This window comes from Lissotriton vulgaris, chromosome 1_1 (genome assembly GCF_964263255.1).
Source record: "Lissotriton vulgaris chromosome 1_1, aLisVul1.2, whole genome shotgun sequence".
NCBI classification, from domain to species: Eukaryota; Metazoa; Chordata; class Amphibia; order Caudata; family Salamandridae; genus Lissotriton; species Lissotriton vulgaris.
This window is the reverse complement of record NC_141685.1, coordinates 2133017242-2133036791: the sequence shown is the minus strand read 5'-3', so window position 1 is coordinate 2133036791 and position 19550 is coordinate 2133017242. Positions and strand designations below refer to the sequence as shown.

At 45.4% G+C, this 19550-nt stretch overlaps 1 protein-coding gene across 1 annotated transcript in view; it reads left to right on the top strand.

The window, feature by feature from the left end:
* Nucleotides 1-19550, top strand: part of LOC147751710 (uncharacterized) — a 304390-nt gene that overhangs the window by 85793 nt on the left and 199047 nt on the right. The window lies entirely within an intron of this gene.

Sequence of the window (19550 nt, the reverse complement as noted above, 5' to 3'; positions counted from 1 at the left end):
TATTAAAATAAGACCTTTAAAAACCTTTAAAAACAGATCATCATTTCATAGACAGAATCATCACAGTTCGAAATCATTTATAACTGTCAAATTATCTTATTTTAATCAATCATCTATACATAAATCATCTCCTGAATTAAAATAATCACACTTAGAAAGATAATTCAAGAAGGAAAAGGAGAGACAAACAAAGACACAATAATTTGTCATGAGAATTTGCACATCAGAGGTATTATTCAAAACTCAATCCTAGACCCGCTTAGTATGTGTTGTTCTCAGGATGAGCTTGATTGCTCGATTGTGCGATGTTGACCCACTGTCTGTTGTAACTGGTGCAGGGTCACCTTCTCAGTCCGGAGACACTGTAACAGGGAAGCCCTAAACCTGGCAACCTTCTCCGTCGGCAAACGGAAGCACCCCTCCTCAGAGTCTAGTTCTATGCCCAGAAACTCCAGGGAGGTAGTCGGCCCCACTGTCTTATCTGGCGCCAATGGAACCCCGAAACCCCGCATGAGCACGCAGAAGTCCTGCAATGCCCGCACACAGTCCCGAGTGCCCGCTGGGCCAAGAAAGAGGAAATCATCAAGATAATGCATCACATGTTTGTGCCCTGTGGCCTTTGTGAACACCCACTCCAGAAACGAGCTAAACATTTCAAAATAGGCTCACGAAATTGAACAACCCATTGGCATGCACATATCCATGTAGTATTTCCCCTGAAACGTGAAACCCAGCAGGCGCTGATCTTGAGGATGTACTGGAAGCAACCTGAATGCAGATTCAATGTCTGATTTAGCTAACAATGCGCCGGGGCCCAGACGATTCAACAGCACCACTGCGTCATCGAACTATGCCTCCTTTACAGAGCAGACCTCAGGGTCAATCGCCTCGTTTACAGAAGCCCCCCTCGGGGCCGACAAATTGTGAATGAGTCTGTACTCCCCCGGGTCCTTTTTTGGCACCACCCCTAATGGGGAACACACAAAATCAGCCGTTGGTGGGTCACCAAACGGTCCTGCCACCCGCCCCAAGCTAACGTCTTTTGCGATCTTTTTGGCGGCAACTGTTGGGTTGTGTTGAATAGACAATTGGTTCATACAGGAAGTGTTCCCACGAAAATTGCCCGCTGGGATCCTGAAGCCATATGAGAAGCCATCTCGCAGAGTCCCGGCGGACGCATGATCAGGGTATCTGTTTAGCCAAGGGGTCAAAGCCAAGATATCTACGGGCGAAGATGTTCGCTTCCGGGGCACCGTATCAATCCTGATTGAGACCCCCTTTCCCTCCTGTGCCATTGGACTTGGATCGGCAACTGGTTTCCAGGTGTGAGGAGTTTCCACAGCCAGAGCACGCATGCCGGAACCTACATGTTCCTTGCGGCCTGTTACACGTTCCCTTATTGAAGCCCCAACACACCCCTCGCTTGCTTCCGTTCCCGCCCGATCTAGGCTGGGACTCCCCCCCGTAGCTCGGATGAAAGGGCTGTGACTGCCTTTGTGGGAATGCCCTGGAGCCATTCGTGCTTGACCCCGAACTACTCGCTGATCCTGGCAAGAGCTGCGCATACCATGCTACTGTGTCCAGACAATCCCATGTCAAAGCCTCGTTAAACTCTTTCGCTTTTCTAAAAGCCTAATCATAGCCTTTCCATTCATCACCTCCATACTTCTCATGGAAGTTCGTGATCCTGGTCTGGTAACCAGCCAAGTCACTCAACACTTCTGGTGTACGTTCTGCGATAATCGCCACAAAGATAGAAAAGGCCCTGATCCAGTTCATCATTGACTCCTCGACCCTGAATTCGGCCATCTTGGCCCGCCATACACTGGGGTGCCATAACTCCTTCTGGGTCTTTGCATACTCTAACTCTCGATGATCAGTCAACAGTGAAAACATCTTAATATACTTGTTGGCCCACACCATCTCTTTTGTAACCATGGGAACATGTTGAGCCAAGCCTTCCCGCCTTTAGGGTACCGCGCCCTCCCCCACCATCGGTAACTAACTCTTACCTGCTTCCGCCGCACTTCCAGCCGCGTCCGTTGTTTTATCTTGGTTGTATGCCGGTACCACCTTTGCCACCTGTGGGGAATAGAAGGCACATTCGCTGTCCCGGCATCCCTTGCCTGCCGTAACTGCTCGATAATTAGTCTGGCCTCTTCGGCCGGGTCTCCCGCAGCCGCAGATCCCCTGCTCCCTTTTTTAACCATGGTAACACTGCCGCTAATTCCGGGGGCATCTGGTCTTTCTCCAGCGGTGTGATAACCACGGGGATAGGCAACCCCCCATCCGGTACAGGTACCGGGCTGGCCGCTGGCGCTACTGGGATCAGTGGAGTCTCCACCGGGACTGGGGCCTCGCTAGGACCCGCTTTCACCCTCCTCTTTTTTCCCTTATCCCCGGGGATAACGTTCAGCAAAGCCGGCCCTATGACCCTCTTAGGTCATCCTGAGGGGGCAGTTTGGGCTTCCACCTGTTTCCTGAGGGCCGCCAAGCCGCGATCCAGCCGGTCTACTTTACCGAACTTTCAGTCCATCACCGCAACCTGGTTCACCAATGTACGCAGCATTCTTTCCATCTCGGAGCTCTTTCCGGGCTTCTTGCCAGGCATGTCTGCATTTAATTAGCACGACCTGTCCTGCGGAAGCGACTCGAACTCCAGCTACGCCTTGACGACTGAAAGAGAAAAACAAAGATTACAAGTTCCCAAAAACTGCAGCTTGTTCCCTTGAGGGCTCACGAGCGACGAGTGGTGCAGCCTTCAGAGCGCAGGAACAAATGGAACCTTCCTTGGATTTCCGCGCCTTTCATCCAGCTGCGGGAGGGCGGGGCCGCGCCCCAAGCATGCCCATCGGTGCACGGACTTCCGGGCGAGTGTTTAGGACAACCCTTTTTTGGGCGGGAGGAGCGTGTTCCGGCCACGCCGCTTTGGGCATACCAGCCTGGACACGCCCCCCACCCGCAATGGTTTCCCGGGGGATCGGGACACCCGTCCATACGTTCGGGGTGACCGAGTGGTCTCCCCTTTCCATTCTTGGAGCATTTCGGTGTCACGGTGTTTTGGTTGATGTATTTTCCCGCTTCTGGCTTTCAAACCTACCCTTGCAGTACACGTGAAAGGCTGCTTTGACTCCCCCCCTCTCTCTGCTGCTTCTTCACTTACTTTTATCTCGCTTTCGATTTTTTAACCTTCCTTCCTTTTCTAATGCCATTTCCCCTTCTCGGCCTCCTATTGTTCACCAGCCTCCATGCTAATTTTTCGTAGCTAGCAATGCTATTGGCGGGTTGCCGTATTCATTTTTTTTACCTTGTCAAAATGGATGCCTGTATGTGTGAGCATGTCAATGCATTCGTGGTGGGCATCTTTAAATTACTTTGTTTTATTCTTACAAATTCCAGTCAGTCACAATCGAGACATATTGCTTTGCTTATTACTTGTTTAGCTTTATAATTTAAAAAATTAACAAACAAACCTAAATTGTTTATTATTTTATAACCACATCCTCACTATAATCACAACACCTTTAAAAACCAAAGCACGAAATTGTTGATGCTGCTTAATAAAAAACATAGAATTAACGCTTATCAGAAAGAATGTATTCTGTGCTAAACTTGGTGTCAGATTTCAGTCAACATCCACCATTAGTACAGCACTGCTTTTGAACACTCCCAACATGAACACATTCTAACCCCCAACAGAATGCTCAGTTCAGCCGGTGACCTCTCTTAACTCAGCACCGCCTGAGCAGGGCCGGATCAAGACCTTTAGAGGCCGGTAGCACTTAAAAGATTTTGATGCCACCCCAATAAATCTGATTCAAAATAAAAATGTCATTTTTCGAAATGAAAAAGATTGAGAGAGACCCCTTAAGGAACCAGGGGAATAGGGCACTTTAAACAGTGGAATTACAAAACTTCCCTTGGCCGAAGTACTGAGAGATTAAGCCAAAATATTAGTATTGGACACAAAAATATTCAAACATCAACATAAACATAAACATTTTTGTGTATAAAATATATAAAGCTTATTAAAATAAGACCTTTAAAAACCTCTAAAAACAGATCATCATTTCATAGACAGAATCATCACAGTTCGAAATCATTTATAACTGTCAAATTATCTTATTATAATCAATCATCTATACATAAATCATCTCCTGAATTAAAATAATCACACTTAGAAAGATAATTCAAGAAGGAAAAGGAGAGACAAACAAAGACACAACAATTTGTCATGAGAATTTGCACATCAGAGGTATTATTCAAAACTCAATCCTAGACCCGCTTAGTATGTGTTGTTCTCAGGATGAGCTTGATTGCTCGATTGTGCGATGTTGGGCGTCGACTCGTTTCGATGGACTTTTCAATAAGTAGTGTCTTAACGATTATCGCGTTTGCGCGGACGACGGCGGTTTGTGGAGAGGCTGACTACGGGCGTGACACAGATAATACAAGAGAGAAAAACAATGAGCCCTTAAACTGAATCCACCCCAGTCAGGACCAGTATATCGAGAGACTTGGAATAACAAGGGGGTAAGGTGAAAAATAAGGGGATGTCTGCTGTGCCCTTTCATTCTGAAAACCAACTGTGGTAACGGACGAGTTACGCCCCCCTCGTTTTTTAATCAGATAATCGTTAAGACACTACTTCGGAATCAAGGAAGCAAGGGTAAACAATAGAGAATAGAAACAAATAGGACCAACAGACAATCTCTAAAAGGGATGCAAATATACAATAATGAGAATACATCCAGAGTAGTGTGAAAAGGACATGGAATAAGGACTTGCTTACTTGAGGCAACCATCCAGTGCCATAAAATAGGAGAGTTTTCTCTTTTGTTTTGATAAAGATGGTATAATATTGAAAAGTCCATCGAAACGCTTCGACGCCCAACATCGCACAATTGAGCAATCAAGCTCATCCTGAAAACAACACATACTAAGCGGGTCTAGGATTGAGTTTTGAATAATACCTCTGATGTGCAAATTCTCATGACAAATTGTTGTGTCTTTGTTTGTCTCTCCTTTTCCTTCTCAAATTATCTTTCTAAGTGTAATTATTTTAATTCAGGCGATGATTTGTGTATAGATGATTGATTAGAATAGGACAATTTGACAGTTATAAATGATTTCGAACTGTGATGATTCTGTCTATGAAATGATGATCTGTTTTTAAAGGTTTTTAAAGGTCTTATTTTAATAAGCTTTATATATTTTATACACAAAAATGTTTATGTTGATGTTTATGTTGAATATTTTCATGTCCAATACTAATATTTGGGCTTAATCTCTCAGTACTTCGGCCAAGGGAAGTCTTGTAATTCCATTTTTTGAAATGAAACAAAACTTACAGTAAGATGGAAAATAATGTTTATTTTTGTATACTACTTTATTTATAGGTTCAGCTGCACCATTTGCAGTTTTGCACCATATGGTCCATGATAAATGGAACATTTCTGTGGTGTCCTCCATTCCCTAGATGCCCTAATCACATACTTATTTTGCTTAATGGTTAATCCAGCCCAGAACCTGAGGTAAACGGATCCCAATTATTTTAAGCTCCTGTGGTGCTGAATTAGCAAGCATTCATACAGGCACTCATAATGGGGCCCTAAGTGGCAGTGTGGGGTTGAGTTCCCTGAGGTCAAGTATGGGCTGTATTAACTGCACTTGGCTTTACTTTATAGTGGATGGGTGTTGTTATAGAAAACTCCCATTTAACATACAATCTATTTTTTTAGCACAGGGTGCTACCTGGGGAGATGGGTTTATACATGATTGCCGCATGTACCATGACTAAACCCAATCTTAGTCCAGCAAAGGTCTTCACGGTCATGTTGGGTCAATTAAATTAGGCAGATGGTCTAGTAGGTCTGTTAGAGTAAGAAGTCATTTTAGGTTCTTTTTTTAGATTACTTAGGTATTGATTATATTTGTAATGAGAGGTACAGGATGTTAAACACCATTGCAAGGGCCCCTCCTTGGATGGTAATGCGTTGATAATTGGATCCGAGCTGTGCGAAACCACAGGTGTAGGTCGGCTCGACAGTGGTTGTGCTATATATGTTTGTCTTCTGCTCAACCCCATAGGTCACAGGGTAGTATGTCATTGCCAGGTTGGAGTAGGTGTGTATGAAGCATCCCCTAGCATCAAGATTGAGCAAGTGTGACTGCCTGGGCGTACTGGATTATCAGAGAGATTGATAGTGTGTGTGTGTGTTTGTGTGTGTGATCAGAGAAAGAGAACGAGATAGTGTATGTTTGTGTGTGCTTGTGTGTGTGTGTGTGTGCAGGTGTGTGTGTGAGAGAGATCAGAGAGACAGATAGATAGTGTGTGTGTGTGTATGTGAGATCAGAGAGAGAGAAAGAGATAGTGTGTGTTTGTGTGTGTGTGAGATCAGAGAGAGAGAGATAGTGTATGTGTTTGTGTGCCTTTCAATCAATCAATCAGGGGTTTGTAAAGCGCGCTACTCACCCGTGAGGTTCTCAAGGCGCTGGGGAGGGGGAGGTGCAGCTCCGGATCAGTTGAAGAGCCAGGTCTTGAGGCTCTTCCTGAAGGTGTGCAGAGTGGTGGAGCTTCTGATGTTGACTGGGAGCTCGTTCCAGGTCCTTGCTGCGACGTAGGAGAAGGCTCTTCCACCCGTTCTGGCTCTGCGGATATGTGGGGTTTCCACCAGGGCGATATCGGCTGAGCAGAGGTTCCTTTTAGGTGTGTGTAGGAGAGATCAAAGAGAGAGAGAGATAGTGTGTGTGGGTGTTGAATGAGGGTGGCAGGACAGAAGAATCGTCCCACGACACAGCCGCATCTCCGGACACCTAAGAGACCTGCACTGGCTCCCGGTCAACAAGAGAATCACCTTCCGTCTCCTTACCAACGCACACAAAGCTCTTCACGATCAAGGCCCGAGCTACCTCAACAACCGCATCAACTTCTACGCTCCCAAACGACACCTCCGATCAGCCAGTCACGCCCTCGCCGCCGTCCCCCGCATCCGAAGAACGACAACAGGAGGAAGGTCCTTCTCCCACCTGGCCGCCAAGACCTGGAACTCCCTCCCGACCGACCTGCGCCTGACCCAAGACCACCTCGCCTTCAGGAAGAAGCTCAAGACCTGGCTGTTCGGGCAGTAGCAGAAACCCCCCCCCCCCCCTAGCGCCTTGAGACCCTCCGGGTAAGTAGAGCGCTCTATAAATGTCTATGATTGATTGATTGATTGAAGAATAAAGGTGGGAGCCTTAATTTTACAAAATTAGAGAATGTTCAAAAGCAATGGAAGAGTCGTGGAGAGTAGTTGCGCATCCATATGTTTTCCCCTGACTGACAAATGCTTGGGACAGGGTTGGAGGCTCCAGGCTGAGTCAGCCTATTCTGTGGTTGGCATGCCACTAATATAGGCCATAGGGTGCCATCAAATACCCCAGGCATGCCATTGATGAAGTCGCCAGTAATTACCCCCAGTAAAACATGATGACGAGGGTCAGTGTTTAGACTGATCAGCTGAACATGTGATAAGGGGAACTGTATTATGTCTGTGTAACAGAAAGGTGAAGGATGGTTTTTTGCCTCCTGGTGGTAGGTCATTGATAAGAAGTGTCCTCAACGCAGCCAGTCACTTGAAAGCTATTGCCGCCCAGTTCTCTGAACATCAAGGATTCCATCTGGCATATCCAGGAGTGTTTGATGTACCCGGCAAAGCGCTTAACGCCAGTCGCCCTACAAATCAACAAGCTCTTAGTAACACACTCTCTTTTAGAGCCTGTAATGGCAGACTCCCTCCTGATGTCCCAGGGAACTCTACATTTAATAGAGTGGGGAAAAGTACAACCATTGACTATATTATGGTCAATGTAGAATTTTGGGCTCAAATAAGGGTTTTTGCGTAATACTAAGGGTAGATAGTGACCATAATCTTCTGTCTCTAGAACTAAAACATACACTGGCTCACTCACATGGATCGGGAGAGCAGGAGATTTGCGCAGACACTAACTTAATCTCAGTAGCGGGTGGCATACGCATTAGATGGGCCAAGTTTATGCTAGCACCAAAAAAAAATAGCTGATCTATATCAGCTTGCAGCTTGCTCCCTAGCAGAGGCTTTTGAACTTCCGGCTGTGAATCATGCTCCTTCATATTTTCAAGCACTTGACCACATTCACACCAACCTATTCGCTAATATGGCGGAGAATTTTTACACTACAGTTAATAATAAGACAAGACCAAAAAAGCAGGTCCAATGGTTCAACAAAATCTGTAGGGAGGCTAAATGTGCACTTGTTAGGGAGGTTAAAACTGGTTCTGTGCAGAGCATTAGAGTGGCTAGAACTGCATACAAAAGCATAATTGCAGAGGCTAAGCTGGAAGGGAGGCTCTAAGATGGAAAAGTATCAAAGAAGCCTTCGACAGGCGTGATTATGGCGCATTTTGGAACCTAGTGAGATCAGGCTCGTCAGAGGGGATACCCACTTTAACACCCAACTTGAGTGAAGAGGTTTGGATAGCCCACTTTAGGCCTTTGTACTCCCTTACTGACACTGCTTCCTTGATAGAACTAGGTCCCCCAGTAAAGAGTACACCCCACTCAGTATTATCGGAGGCGAATGACTCCGACTGTCAATCTTGTACCATGCAGGAAATTAAGGCGGCCCTTAGAAGTTTGTCTTCTGGGAAGGCCCTGGGATTGGATAGAATCCCAGGATATCTTTTTTTGAGTGAGCAGAAGGTATGGGTCCTTTATATTCGGTTATATTTTAACGCCATTTTTCATGGCATGGAAATCCACCGAAATTGGTTGGGGGCCGAGATCATCCCCATCCATAATAAGGCCTCCTCACTTGTTCCGGCTAATTACTGTCCCATTAGCCTCATTGATGTCTTACAGAAATTGTTTGCCCACCTTTTATTAACGAGGTTACAGTGCTGGATGGACGAACAACACATCCTGACCTCCCTCCAAGCGGGCTTTCGTGCAAAGGTCTCTACCATCGACCAACTGTTTAGACTTCAATTGGTCTTCTGGAAGACTGTGACTCTGGGGGCTGGTAGTCTGTATTTGATCTTTGTAGATCTTCGATCTGCATTTGATCTGGTCCAGAGGGAAAAGCTTGGGGCCATATTGATAGAGATGGGTGCCCCAGCATACCTGTGCCAATTGTTCAAACGTTTACATCACGGAACCTTAGCGAGGGTGAGGTATGGGAGGTTTGGGGAGCTCTCGGCTCCCTTTCCGGTGGAAAGGGGAGTGAGGCAGGGGTGTGTGTTGGCTCCCTCTCTATTTTCTTTATTCCTCAATGGACTAATTGACCATCTTTTGGATGCGAGGGATTTAGATACTCCCAGCTTAGCAGCCCTGATGTTCGCTGACGATACCCTCTTGTTATCAAAATCTTCCAGGGGTATTCAGCGAACACTGGAGGCGTTCTGCTCTTTTTGCAGAACAAGAAACCTGGAGATCAACCTCTCTAAAACCAAATACATGGTCTTCAATGCAAAATCATCTAACTGCCCACACCCTCATTTGGATGGCACGGTGCTGGAAAGAGTTTCCACCTTTGACTACTTAGGAGTAACACTCAATGATAAGATGGGATGGGGGCCGCAGATGGCTAAGGTAAACATGAAGTTGGCCCAATCCTCTGGCGGTATCTTAAAGGTCCATAATGAGTGTCCACTTAAAATTCTAGGACAACGTATAGAAATCTACAAGGCCCAGGCAAGAGGCAGGCGCTCTATGGGGGAGAGCCTTGGGGCCATGTTAGCACCATCCCCCTGTCCACCACTGAGAATAGCTTTATTAGGCGCCTATTGAGTCTCCCCCAAAGTACACCTCTGATCCCTTTAAGATTAGATCTGGGTCTGGCCCCCATCCAGGGGATCATTTTGAACCGACCTCTGATGTACTCGAGGCATCTCTGGGCTACCCCAGAGTTGCTAAGTTACAGGGAGGATGTAAGGGACCTACTGACCAAAAGGGAGGCAGGGAAAATCCCCTGGCTAAAACACATAAAGCTGCTCTGTCATGCACTGGGTAGGGATGACATGTGGCTCTCTCCAGAGCAAACATGTCCCCTGATGCCTAAAAGGCTGTTGGTCAACCTACTCAATCAACATCGAATGGATCTTGCATTCTCTAATCCTTCCCTGGGCAGGTTGACCAATAGATTTCTCGAGGTGAAGGATACCTACCGCTTTGAGAAATTTCTGGATGACATTCACCCCTCACTGGCGAAGAAACTTTATGTACAATTTAGACACGGGGCACTTCCAGTGATGGCAGTGACAAATAAGTGGTCAATCGCTTCGCAGGCCTCTAGTACATGCCCAGGGTGTTAAGGCTGTGAAGAGACGGATCTGCACATTCTGCTCTTCTGCCCCCTTAACACCAGGGCTAGAGCTAAATGGATTATCCAACTTTGTAAGTCACTAGGACTCAGGGATTATAGGGAAGTATTCAGATTATTGAAATACGACACTACCCCCCTGATTGTGTTTGCGACCTCTAGATTCCTTTGGGCTATGTGGTGCGCTAGATGCGCAAAAATTAAAAAGCAATCATCTGTTCACCCATGCTAGCACAGACTCCGCATCCAATAGGGAATCCCTAATATTACTATGTGAATGGACTGATCTAATTCTTTTATCTGCTTTTTTTTTAATTGTTTAGGACTCTATCCTGGTTTTTATTCTGTATTTTAAAACTATCTTAGGGGTATTCCTTTTTATAATGAATATATTATATTGTGAGATATTGGCATGTTTTATTTAATCTTTGCAAATATGTGCTTTTGTGGTTTTTAGCCGATAATAAAGCTTTTTGACTGACTGATTGACTGAACATCAAGGAATATTCTTCTTTTGTGATGACCCTTCGTAGATTTGCATTCCTACAAAACTTGCACATATACTTAGTATATATCATCTGGCTTCTCAGGTTATTATTACTCACCAATGTCTCATCTATTGATTCTGCCTATCTTTTCTCCATAGTTTAAGCAAATACAAAAGTATGTACGTCTCGGTTACCCTGCCAAGACTTCTGCACATCGGTGATGTGTATTCCAGAAGGGCATTTCCTTAGTTACGTTTAAGCCCTCAGATGTCATCTATTCCATTCTGATACACCTTTCTTCTGATACCATCTGTATCCATTACATGACATCTCAGCCTATGGCCAATAGGGTCAGTGCAAGAATTACAGACAAATCAAAAATATGCCTGTTTTTCCATATTTGGTTAATGGGCTATGTGAGAAACGGGGTTGTTGTTTGACTGGGGTGTGAGCCCTGGTCAAGCAAGAGCCACAATGCCTTGCAGGGTGAACCATAGAAAGTCACTAAATTAAATTGTGCTTAACCCTGGGTAGCATGGCACAAAAACCAGCCAGGCTTACCTTAGAGGCAATGTGTGAAGTATTTATTTAGTACACAAAGAGTAATAATGTGAAAACACAACACAGACAAATTCCAAACCAATTGTGAAAAATAGTGTACATTTTAATAAATTATTTGAGACCAAAATGACAAAAATCCAATCAGTTGAACCAGAGTTTTGAATTTTTTAAGTTTTCAGTGAAAAACTAGCGCTTAGAAGATCAAAGTACCATCCGCAGGCATCTATTCATGTGAGGCTGAGTCAAAGTCGAAAATTATGGCTGACCCCGATGAGGCACTGTTCAGATACAAGAGGTGGTTTGGGCCCGGTCAGAGCTTACCATCGGACATAGAAGAAATTCTAAGAAAAAGTGTATGGAAAGGTAAAGTTCAGTGGGGCATGGCTGCAGGTGGTGCCCGAGGAGGGGGCATCATCATCATATAGCCTGGTGTTGAAGCCGTGGTGAAGATTTCTACATTTGACTTAGTCTCTGAAATGGAAGATGAAAATCTCCAGTGGGGTGAGGCAAAGGGCTGTGGCCAAAGATAGTTCCACGATGCCAGATACCCCTTTGGCGAAGGATAGCTGAAAAGGATTTGTTGTTGTGGAGAAGAACGTAGTGGGAGCAGGAGCAAAGTCAAACTTACTGACGATGGACCCTGGGCTGATAGGCAAGCAGGTTGATATCAGCCTCCTCCTTGTTCTCAGAGCAGTTTTTGGCCAACATTTTTCTACTTCCTTAGCCTAAGCCGTCTCTGGTGGAAGCGATTATCAATCTTAAATATCCAGAGAATAAGGATGAATTGGTAAAAATTTCTTGGCATGGCCGAGTTTTACAATAAATTTGTTCCAGGATTTGCCCAGAAAACTGAGAGAATGAGAACCTTACTAAAGAAGGGACAGGAGTTTGTCTGGGACAAAGGCTGTTGTGCGGAATATGATCTAATCAAAAATTGTCTCAATCATGCTTGAAATCTTTCTAGTTTTGACCCTACCAAAGACTCATATATTATGACGGATGCCAGTTGCAAGGGTATTGGTGCTGTTCTTTTGCAAAAAGGAGAAAAGATTGACAATACCATCTTATTTATATCGAGGCCTCTAAGAGGGGCTGAGTGTAACTACTCAGTCGTTGAAAAAGAGGCTCTCAACGTATATTGGGCAGCTCGCAAACTCAAAAAATTTCTGTGGGGTAAGAAGTTCTCTGTCATTTCAGACCATAAACCTCTTAAAGAAGTATTTGAGAATAAAGGAATTGACTGTGTTTCTCACAGAATAAGGAAGTGGGTAGTTGCACTGCAGGACTTCAAATTTACCATTTCTTATTTGCCTGGTTCTAGCAACATACTGGCGGATTAATTATCCAGACTGGGTGGTGACTCTATCTCTGAGCATGAGGAGGATGTTTCTCTTCTTGGTGAAGACACTTCTGAAGATTTTAAAGTATGTGTTGTTACGGGAGGCGTTATCACAGACGGTAACCGAGTTGGAGACTGATTCCAATTTGCAGCGTGTGATGGTCTTTGTACGTGATGGTTGATGTGCTAAGACAGAGTGCGATGAAGAGATTAAGGGATTTTGGTGTGTTAGAGAACAATTGTCCTTTCTCAATGGGTTGTTGGTGAGAGGAAGCAGACGTGTTCCTCCTACAAGTTTGAGACCTAAAATAATTGAAAATGCTCACTTTGGCCATATGGGGATTGGCAAGACAAAGGAAAGGCTCAGAGAAGTGTATTGGTGGCCTACTTTGGATACTCAAATTGAGAGATGTCTGCGGGATTGTGTCCAGGGCTCTGTAAGTGACAAAATACTCAAATGTAGGACTCAACCAATGGTTCTCGGGAAACAGTCCTCAGGACCTTGGGTGGATATTTCTGTAGATATTTTAGGACCTGTCAAGGTTAAGATTTTGGGTAAGTATGTGTAGGTGTGTATTGACATGTTTTCCGCGTGGCCTTTCATTAAAATAGTCAATCGTGTAGATTCTTCTTCAGTAATTTCTTTTCTAGATGACTTGTTTGCGTATGAGGGTTTGCCAAGTTCAGTACTAACGGATAATGGTGTACAGTTCACTTCAGGTGTTGTTGAGCGCTTTTTGGATGAAAGAGGAATTGTACATAAACGTGCATCTCTTTATCACCCTGAAAGTAATGGTGTTGTTGAGAGGTTCATCAGAGTCCTTAAAGAAGCCATGCAACTTGCCCTTGTGTCCAGTTGTGACTGGGAAGAAGCTAATAAAAAAAAAGTTTGTGAGTATCGGTTCACAGCGCATTCCTCAACTGGTGTAACTCCTTTTACCTTGTTCAAAGGAAGGTCGGCCTGCACTCATCTCAAACCTTCTTGGATCTCTGCAAAACTTTCTGGTATTGCCGGTCCTCGGAAGCTTGTTTCCGGTCCAGGGAAGGCATGGCTTGGCAGTTCGGGCTGGACTGTTCCCATGGGGCACAGGGTCAGACTGATTTGCATATGGCAATGTCTGAACTGGGGTGGTGTGGAGTGCAAATAAACGATGAATTTAGGCCCAGATCTCTGTACTGGGGTGAATGTATGACATTGTTCTGCATTCTGTCCATCAACTGTGATTTTTGCATTTGTCACCCAGAGTGGGATGGGTATGCTCAAACGTGAGTCCCATGCTCTCCACACCACTGGATTCAAGCAAGCGGGGCTGAAGACGGCTGGAATGCTCGAAACCGGTCCTCAGAAGCTTGTTTCCAGTCCAGGGAAGGCATGGCTTGGCAGTTCGGGCTGGACTGTTCCCATGAGGCACAGGGTCAGACTGATTTGCATATGGCCATGTCTGAACTGGGGTGGTGTGGAGTGCAAAAAAACGATGGATTTAGGCCCAGATCTCTGTACTGGGGTGAATGTATGACATTGTTCTGCATTCTGTCCATCAACTGTGGTTTTTGCATTTGTCACCCAGAGTGGGATGGGTATGCTCAGACGTGATTCCCATGCTCTCCACACCACTGGATTCAAGCAAGCCGGGCTGAAGACGGCTGGAATGCCAGAAACCGGTCCTCGGAAGCTTGTTTCCGGTCCAGGGAAGGCATGGCTTGGCAGTTCGGGCTGGACTGTTCCCATGAGGCACAGGGTCAGACTGATTAGCAAATGGCCATGTCTGAACTGGGGTGGTGTGGAGTGCAAAAAAACGATGGATTTAGGCCCAGATCTCTGTACTGGGGTGAATGTATGACATTGTTCTGCATTCTGTCCATCAACTGTGGTTTTTGCATTTGTCACCCAGAGTGGGATGGGTATGCTCAGACGTGATTCCCATGCTCTCCACACCACTGGATTCAAGCAAGCCGGGCTGAAGACGGCTGGAATGCCAGAAACCGGTCCTCGGAAGCTTGTTTCCGGTCCAGGGAAGGCATGGCTTGGCAGTTCGGGCTGGACTGTTCCCATGAGGCACAGGGTCAGACTGATTAGCAAATGGCCATGTCTGAACTGGGGTGGTGTGGAGTGCAAAAAAACGATGGATTTAGGCCCAGATCTCTGTACTGGGGTGAATGTATGACATTGTTCTGCATTCTGTCCATCAACTGTGGTTTTTGCATTTGTCACCCCGAGTGGGATGGGTATGCTCAGACGTGAGTCCCATGCTCTCCACACCACTGGATTCAAGCAAGCCGGGCTGAAGATGGCTGGAATGCCAGAAACGGGTCCTCTGAAGCTTGTTTCCGGTCCAGGGAAGGCATGGCCTGGCAGTTCGGGCTGGACTGTTCCCATGAGGCACAGGGTCAGACTGATTTGCATATGGCCATGTCTGAACTGGGGTGGTGTGGAGTGCAAAAAAACGATGGATTTTGGCCCAGATCTCCGTACTGGGGTGAATGTATGACATTGTTCTGCATTCTGTCCATCAACTGTGGTTTTTGGTTTATATGACAACACGGCCGGTTGGAGAGAAAGGGAGCTTGAAAAAATGGATAGGAGGAAGAGTGCCTATGATGTAAGGAAAGCTGTAAAGAAAACTGTCATAAATGTTGGAGACATGGTGAGGATAAAATTACCTGAGAGAAAATGTGTTTTTTCTAAATATAGTCAACCTACCAAAGTTATCAAACTGTTAGGTAATGCTGTTAGAACACAGGATCATACGGTTTGGAACTTCAATAGAGTTGCCAAATGCTGTTCTAATGATGTTGATCTAAATGCCTCTCTTCCTTACACGTCTTCGCCAGATAACACTGTGAGAAGATCTGAAAGAGAAAAATCTGCTCCTTCTCGTTTCTAAGAGTTTGTTTGACATGTTTATTTCTCTTTTTACCTATGTTATTCTGTTGGTGATAAGAGGGAGGTGTTGTAGTGTTCTCAGCTTAAGCTGAGTCAACCTTTCTAGTTGTTTTCCTTGGCTCATGCACTTGTATTACTGTAGAATGTAGCTTTCATAGAATGTTTGGTCTCAAACTGAAGTCAGTTGTATGCTGGACATTGCAGGATGAGGTCTCTTACTTAAAGGTTACAATAAAAACCTTCTCAACTTTGTTCCTGCCTGCTTGCTGTTTATTTCATCGACCATACTTCACACTGATAGATAGTCAATCTGCCAGACTGTTATGATATTGTGTTCATCATCCCAGGTTGATAATGATATGATTTGATAGGCGATTATAATGCTCACAGTAATCCAAGGAGTATATCCAAAAGGACACATCCCACAACCTTAACGACAAAGTCGATCAGAGAGATCGGTCTGTAACACTGAGGGTTATCCCTGTCACCTTTTTTTTAAAACCCGGGACGATGATGGATGTAACCCAGGAGACAAGGTGGCCCACTCTAAATACAGCATTTAATGTGTTCTTCAAAACCGGAACCTAAGTGTCAGTTACACTCAGATGCAGATTGGCTGGAATCCCATCAGACCCTGGGACCTTGTTTATAGAAATTCCTAGTATTCCCTTCTTTACTTCATCCAGCGTGAACACCAGAAACAAAGTCCCTACCAGGGGCTGCAAGTCCTAGCGATTACCATATCAGATCCACTGTTATAGACTCCTTCGAAATGGGAAACCCAGCACTCAGCATCAATGTGAAGCGGTAAGGAGGGTGCGTCGTCTGGTGCAAAGCATGGTTGGTTGATAATACCCCAGAATGTATCTCTGTTCTTTAACCACTAGAGTCAAGCAAGCTGTCCCAGGATATGCCCCGTATAGTGTTCTTTCACCTGCTAACTTCAAGCTTATAATTTCAACGACATACCACCCCATTAGCGAGATCTCTAGCATTAGCTTTTTGGCCCCTTTTAAGTCTCTAAAAGTTTGGGAGCCCGCTCTATCGAACCATTTAGTACTGGCTATGGGTTTAGCACCTACATGGCAACTAAGAAACGCTAGAAATGTGCAGGCAATAATTGAAAAAGCACGCAAAACCTCCTGGGGTTTAGAAAGATTATCTAGGCAGGTTGAGAGCTCATTCAGACAACTGGTGAACAAATTCTGTTTGAGGCTCTCAGCAGATACCTGAGTCCACTTAAGCCTTCTTACCTGACTGGTTGGCTTCAAGGCATCACTGGTCCTATGAATATTTAGCTTATCCTCCTGCCCTCAGCAGAAAGATATACAAATAGGGTTATGAACACTAAAAGGGCTGCAGTCAATTTTAACATCTGAAATCTTGAGTTAGATGGGCGATGAAACAAAAGCGAAATCTCTGATTGAGGCAAACCCCATGCCTGTAAAAGTCAGATTGAACTCCCCCAAATTGAAGTGGACACGTTTATCGAGTGAGAAGGTGAGATCATGTTCATTTAGGATGGAGTTTAGAAGCTCCCTTGTATGGTATGATCCATATGTAACCCATCCAGAAGTAGACATATTAGAAGCATGTTGGTTAGGTCTCGCAAAGTAGCAATTAAAATCCCCTGCCAGTATTATGTGTGGTGCCGCCATTTGGTCCCATCCAGCTTGCTAATGAAAGAATCCAAATCGCATAAGCTATGCATGTCTCTAGGAAGTACCTCAACATAACTTTGTATAGCAAGACACACAAATACAATCAATTCTCCCTTGGCCCCACCTGAACTGCATTCACATGCAGGAGTAAAGAATGACTTGAATCCCTCCATAAAGCAATTAGAGATGGCCCACATATCTTACAGACAAATCAACCCATACTGCTTCACATAGTTGAGCCAATTCAAGTCATTTTTGCTCCAAGACCCGCTATATTCCAAATGATAAGTTAAAGAGCTTTGAAACCTTTTGAACTTGTGTCAACCTGTGAGGGCCTGCTGTTTTCCTGAGAGTAACTATTTGTTGGGTCATGCCGACTGAGTCAATCACAGGAATACAAGGGACTGAGGGGAGCAAATCTATTGTGGGTGTTCAATACAAAAAGATCCATCATTCTCTAATTACAACTAGGAGGATACTTGGTGGTAGGTTGACTTTGCCTAAAACCAATCGTCTCTGGCCTATAGAAACAGCCCAAAGTAGCGCTGTGATGCAGGTGCTTTTGTTTGTGGGGATGGTTGTAATAACACGCCCAGCTACAAAAGGTCTATTAAGTTGATGACCACTCAGTCTACAGAGAAGGATTTCAAATCATTACCAATTCTTGCACTCTTCGCACCATGTTGATCCGGTAACCCAAGTGCACCGCCAGGGAGGAGTGAGTCTCCAGCCAATGGGTGACCTTGTTTTGAAGTTGTGGATGGCTCTCCTCTGTGTTGTGTTTTAGTGATGGGACAATACCTATCACTACCACATAGGGAGTGGCCTCATGGGGCAGGTTGATGGTGATCTTGGGCAGCGGGCAGACAAACATGCTTAGTTAGCAGGAGCCTCACCAATTGGCCCTTGTAAAGATCGTTGAGATCGTTGAGAGCGGATGACACTTGCATCTCTGACCAATAAAGAAGACCCTTCTGTCTCCATTGGTCTTGAAGTTTGGTTATCACAAGGTTGATTAGGTGTAGAATCTGAGGTCTCCCTTAGTTGTTTTTGTGATGTGGTTGGAGACTGAGCATGATCCTTTCTTCGGATCTCATTCTGTTGACCTACCAGTTTGCCTCTCAGTGGCAAAGCTTGGTGACACATAATAGACCTCACTTTGGGGCTCATTATGATGGCGGGTGGACATCAGTCCGCCCGCCATCATAACAGTGATGGGACCCTGCTCTGCTCGGCAGGCAATCGTAGCCATTGCCACCGGCGGAAAAGCGGCTGACGGACTTTGCGTCCGCAGCGATACCCACCGCCATCCTAATATGGCGGTGGGTAAATCTTGTTATGATGGTGGAACAATCACCACCGCTTGCCCGGCGGTGGAGATCGTCCCGCCATCATGATGAGGCCCTTTGTCTTTGTCTTTGGTCAATTGCTCAATAATTCCAAGGATGATAGGCTCCAAAAGGTTTTTGACTACATTTGTAATTTTCAAATAAAATGTATCCAGTCCTTCCTGAGCCTTGTCACTACCCCATAAGTAGTCCACCGGGTTTGTGTGGACACCCGAGTATTCTGAGTTTTGAGGAGTAGGATGTTTTATTGTAGGACAGACCCTCTCCCTTTTTTTTCTTCTTGGCAACATCCCTGTGCAGGCTGCCATTTTGATTATGTCGCTCAGTGCGACCACATCTGGCGATTCCGCTTGCAGTCAGGCACTCTGCTGCTCACCGGGGCCATGGAGGCCATGTGGTCGCACCACTCTCGGGTCTTCTATCACTCTGCTCAGGGCTCCGGTGAGTTCTGATGAGCCGTCTGCCTAGCAAACGGCTTTACAGCTCGCTGGCCGCCACACCAGGTGTTTTTCTATTGTTTTAGGCAATTCTACCGCCCGGGGGTTGTGCCGTCGCCCAACCCCTCCGTTCAGGGGCTTTCACCTCTTGCCTCCTTGGTGGCCAATGCGTGGGTTCAGGATATTTGTATCTGGGGCTCTTTTAACAGTGGAAGCTCAGACTTATATGTAACACAAGGGGAGTTTAAGGGTAGGCAAGGGGATTTAAAAGCCAAGTCAACATGGCAGTTTAACAAAGCATTCAGTTGCAATGACCGGCCTGGGACATGTTTTTAAATGGGTGGCACAATAAGTTCTGCAGGCCCACTAGTACCATTTAATTTACAGGACCTGAGTATATGATATACCAGTCTGCAGGGGACTCCCAGGTTCATTAATAATGCCAATTGGGTATAAATCAATTTCATCATGTTTTAGGCAAGTGAGCACAAGT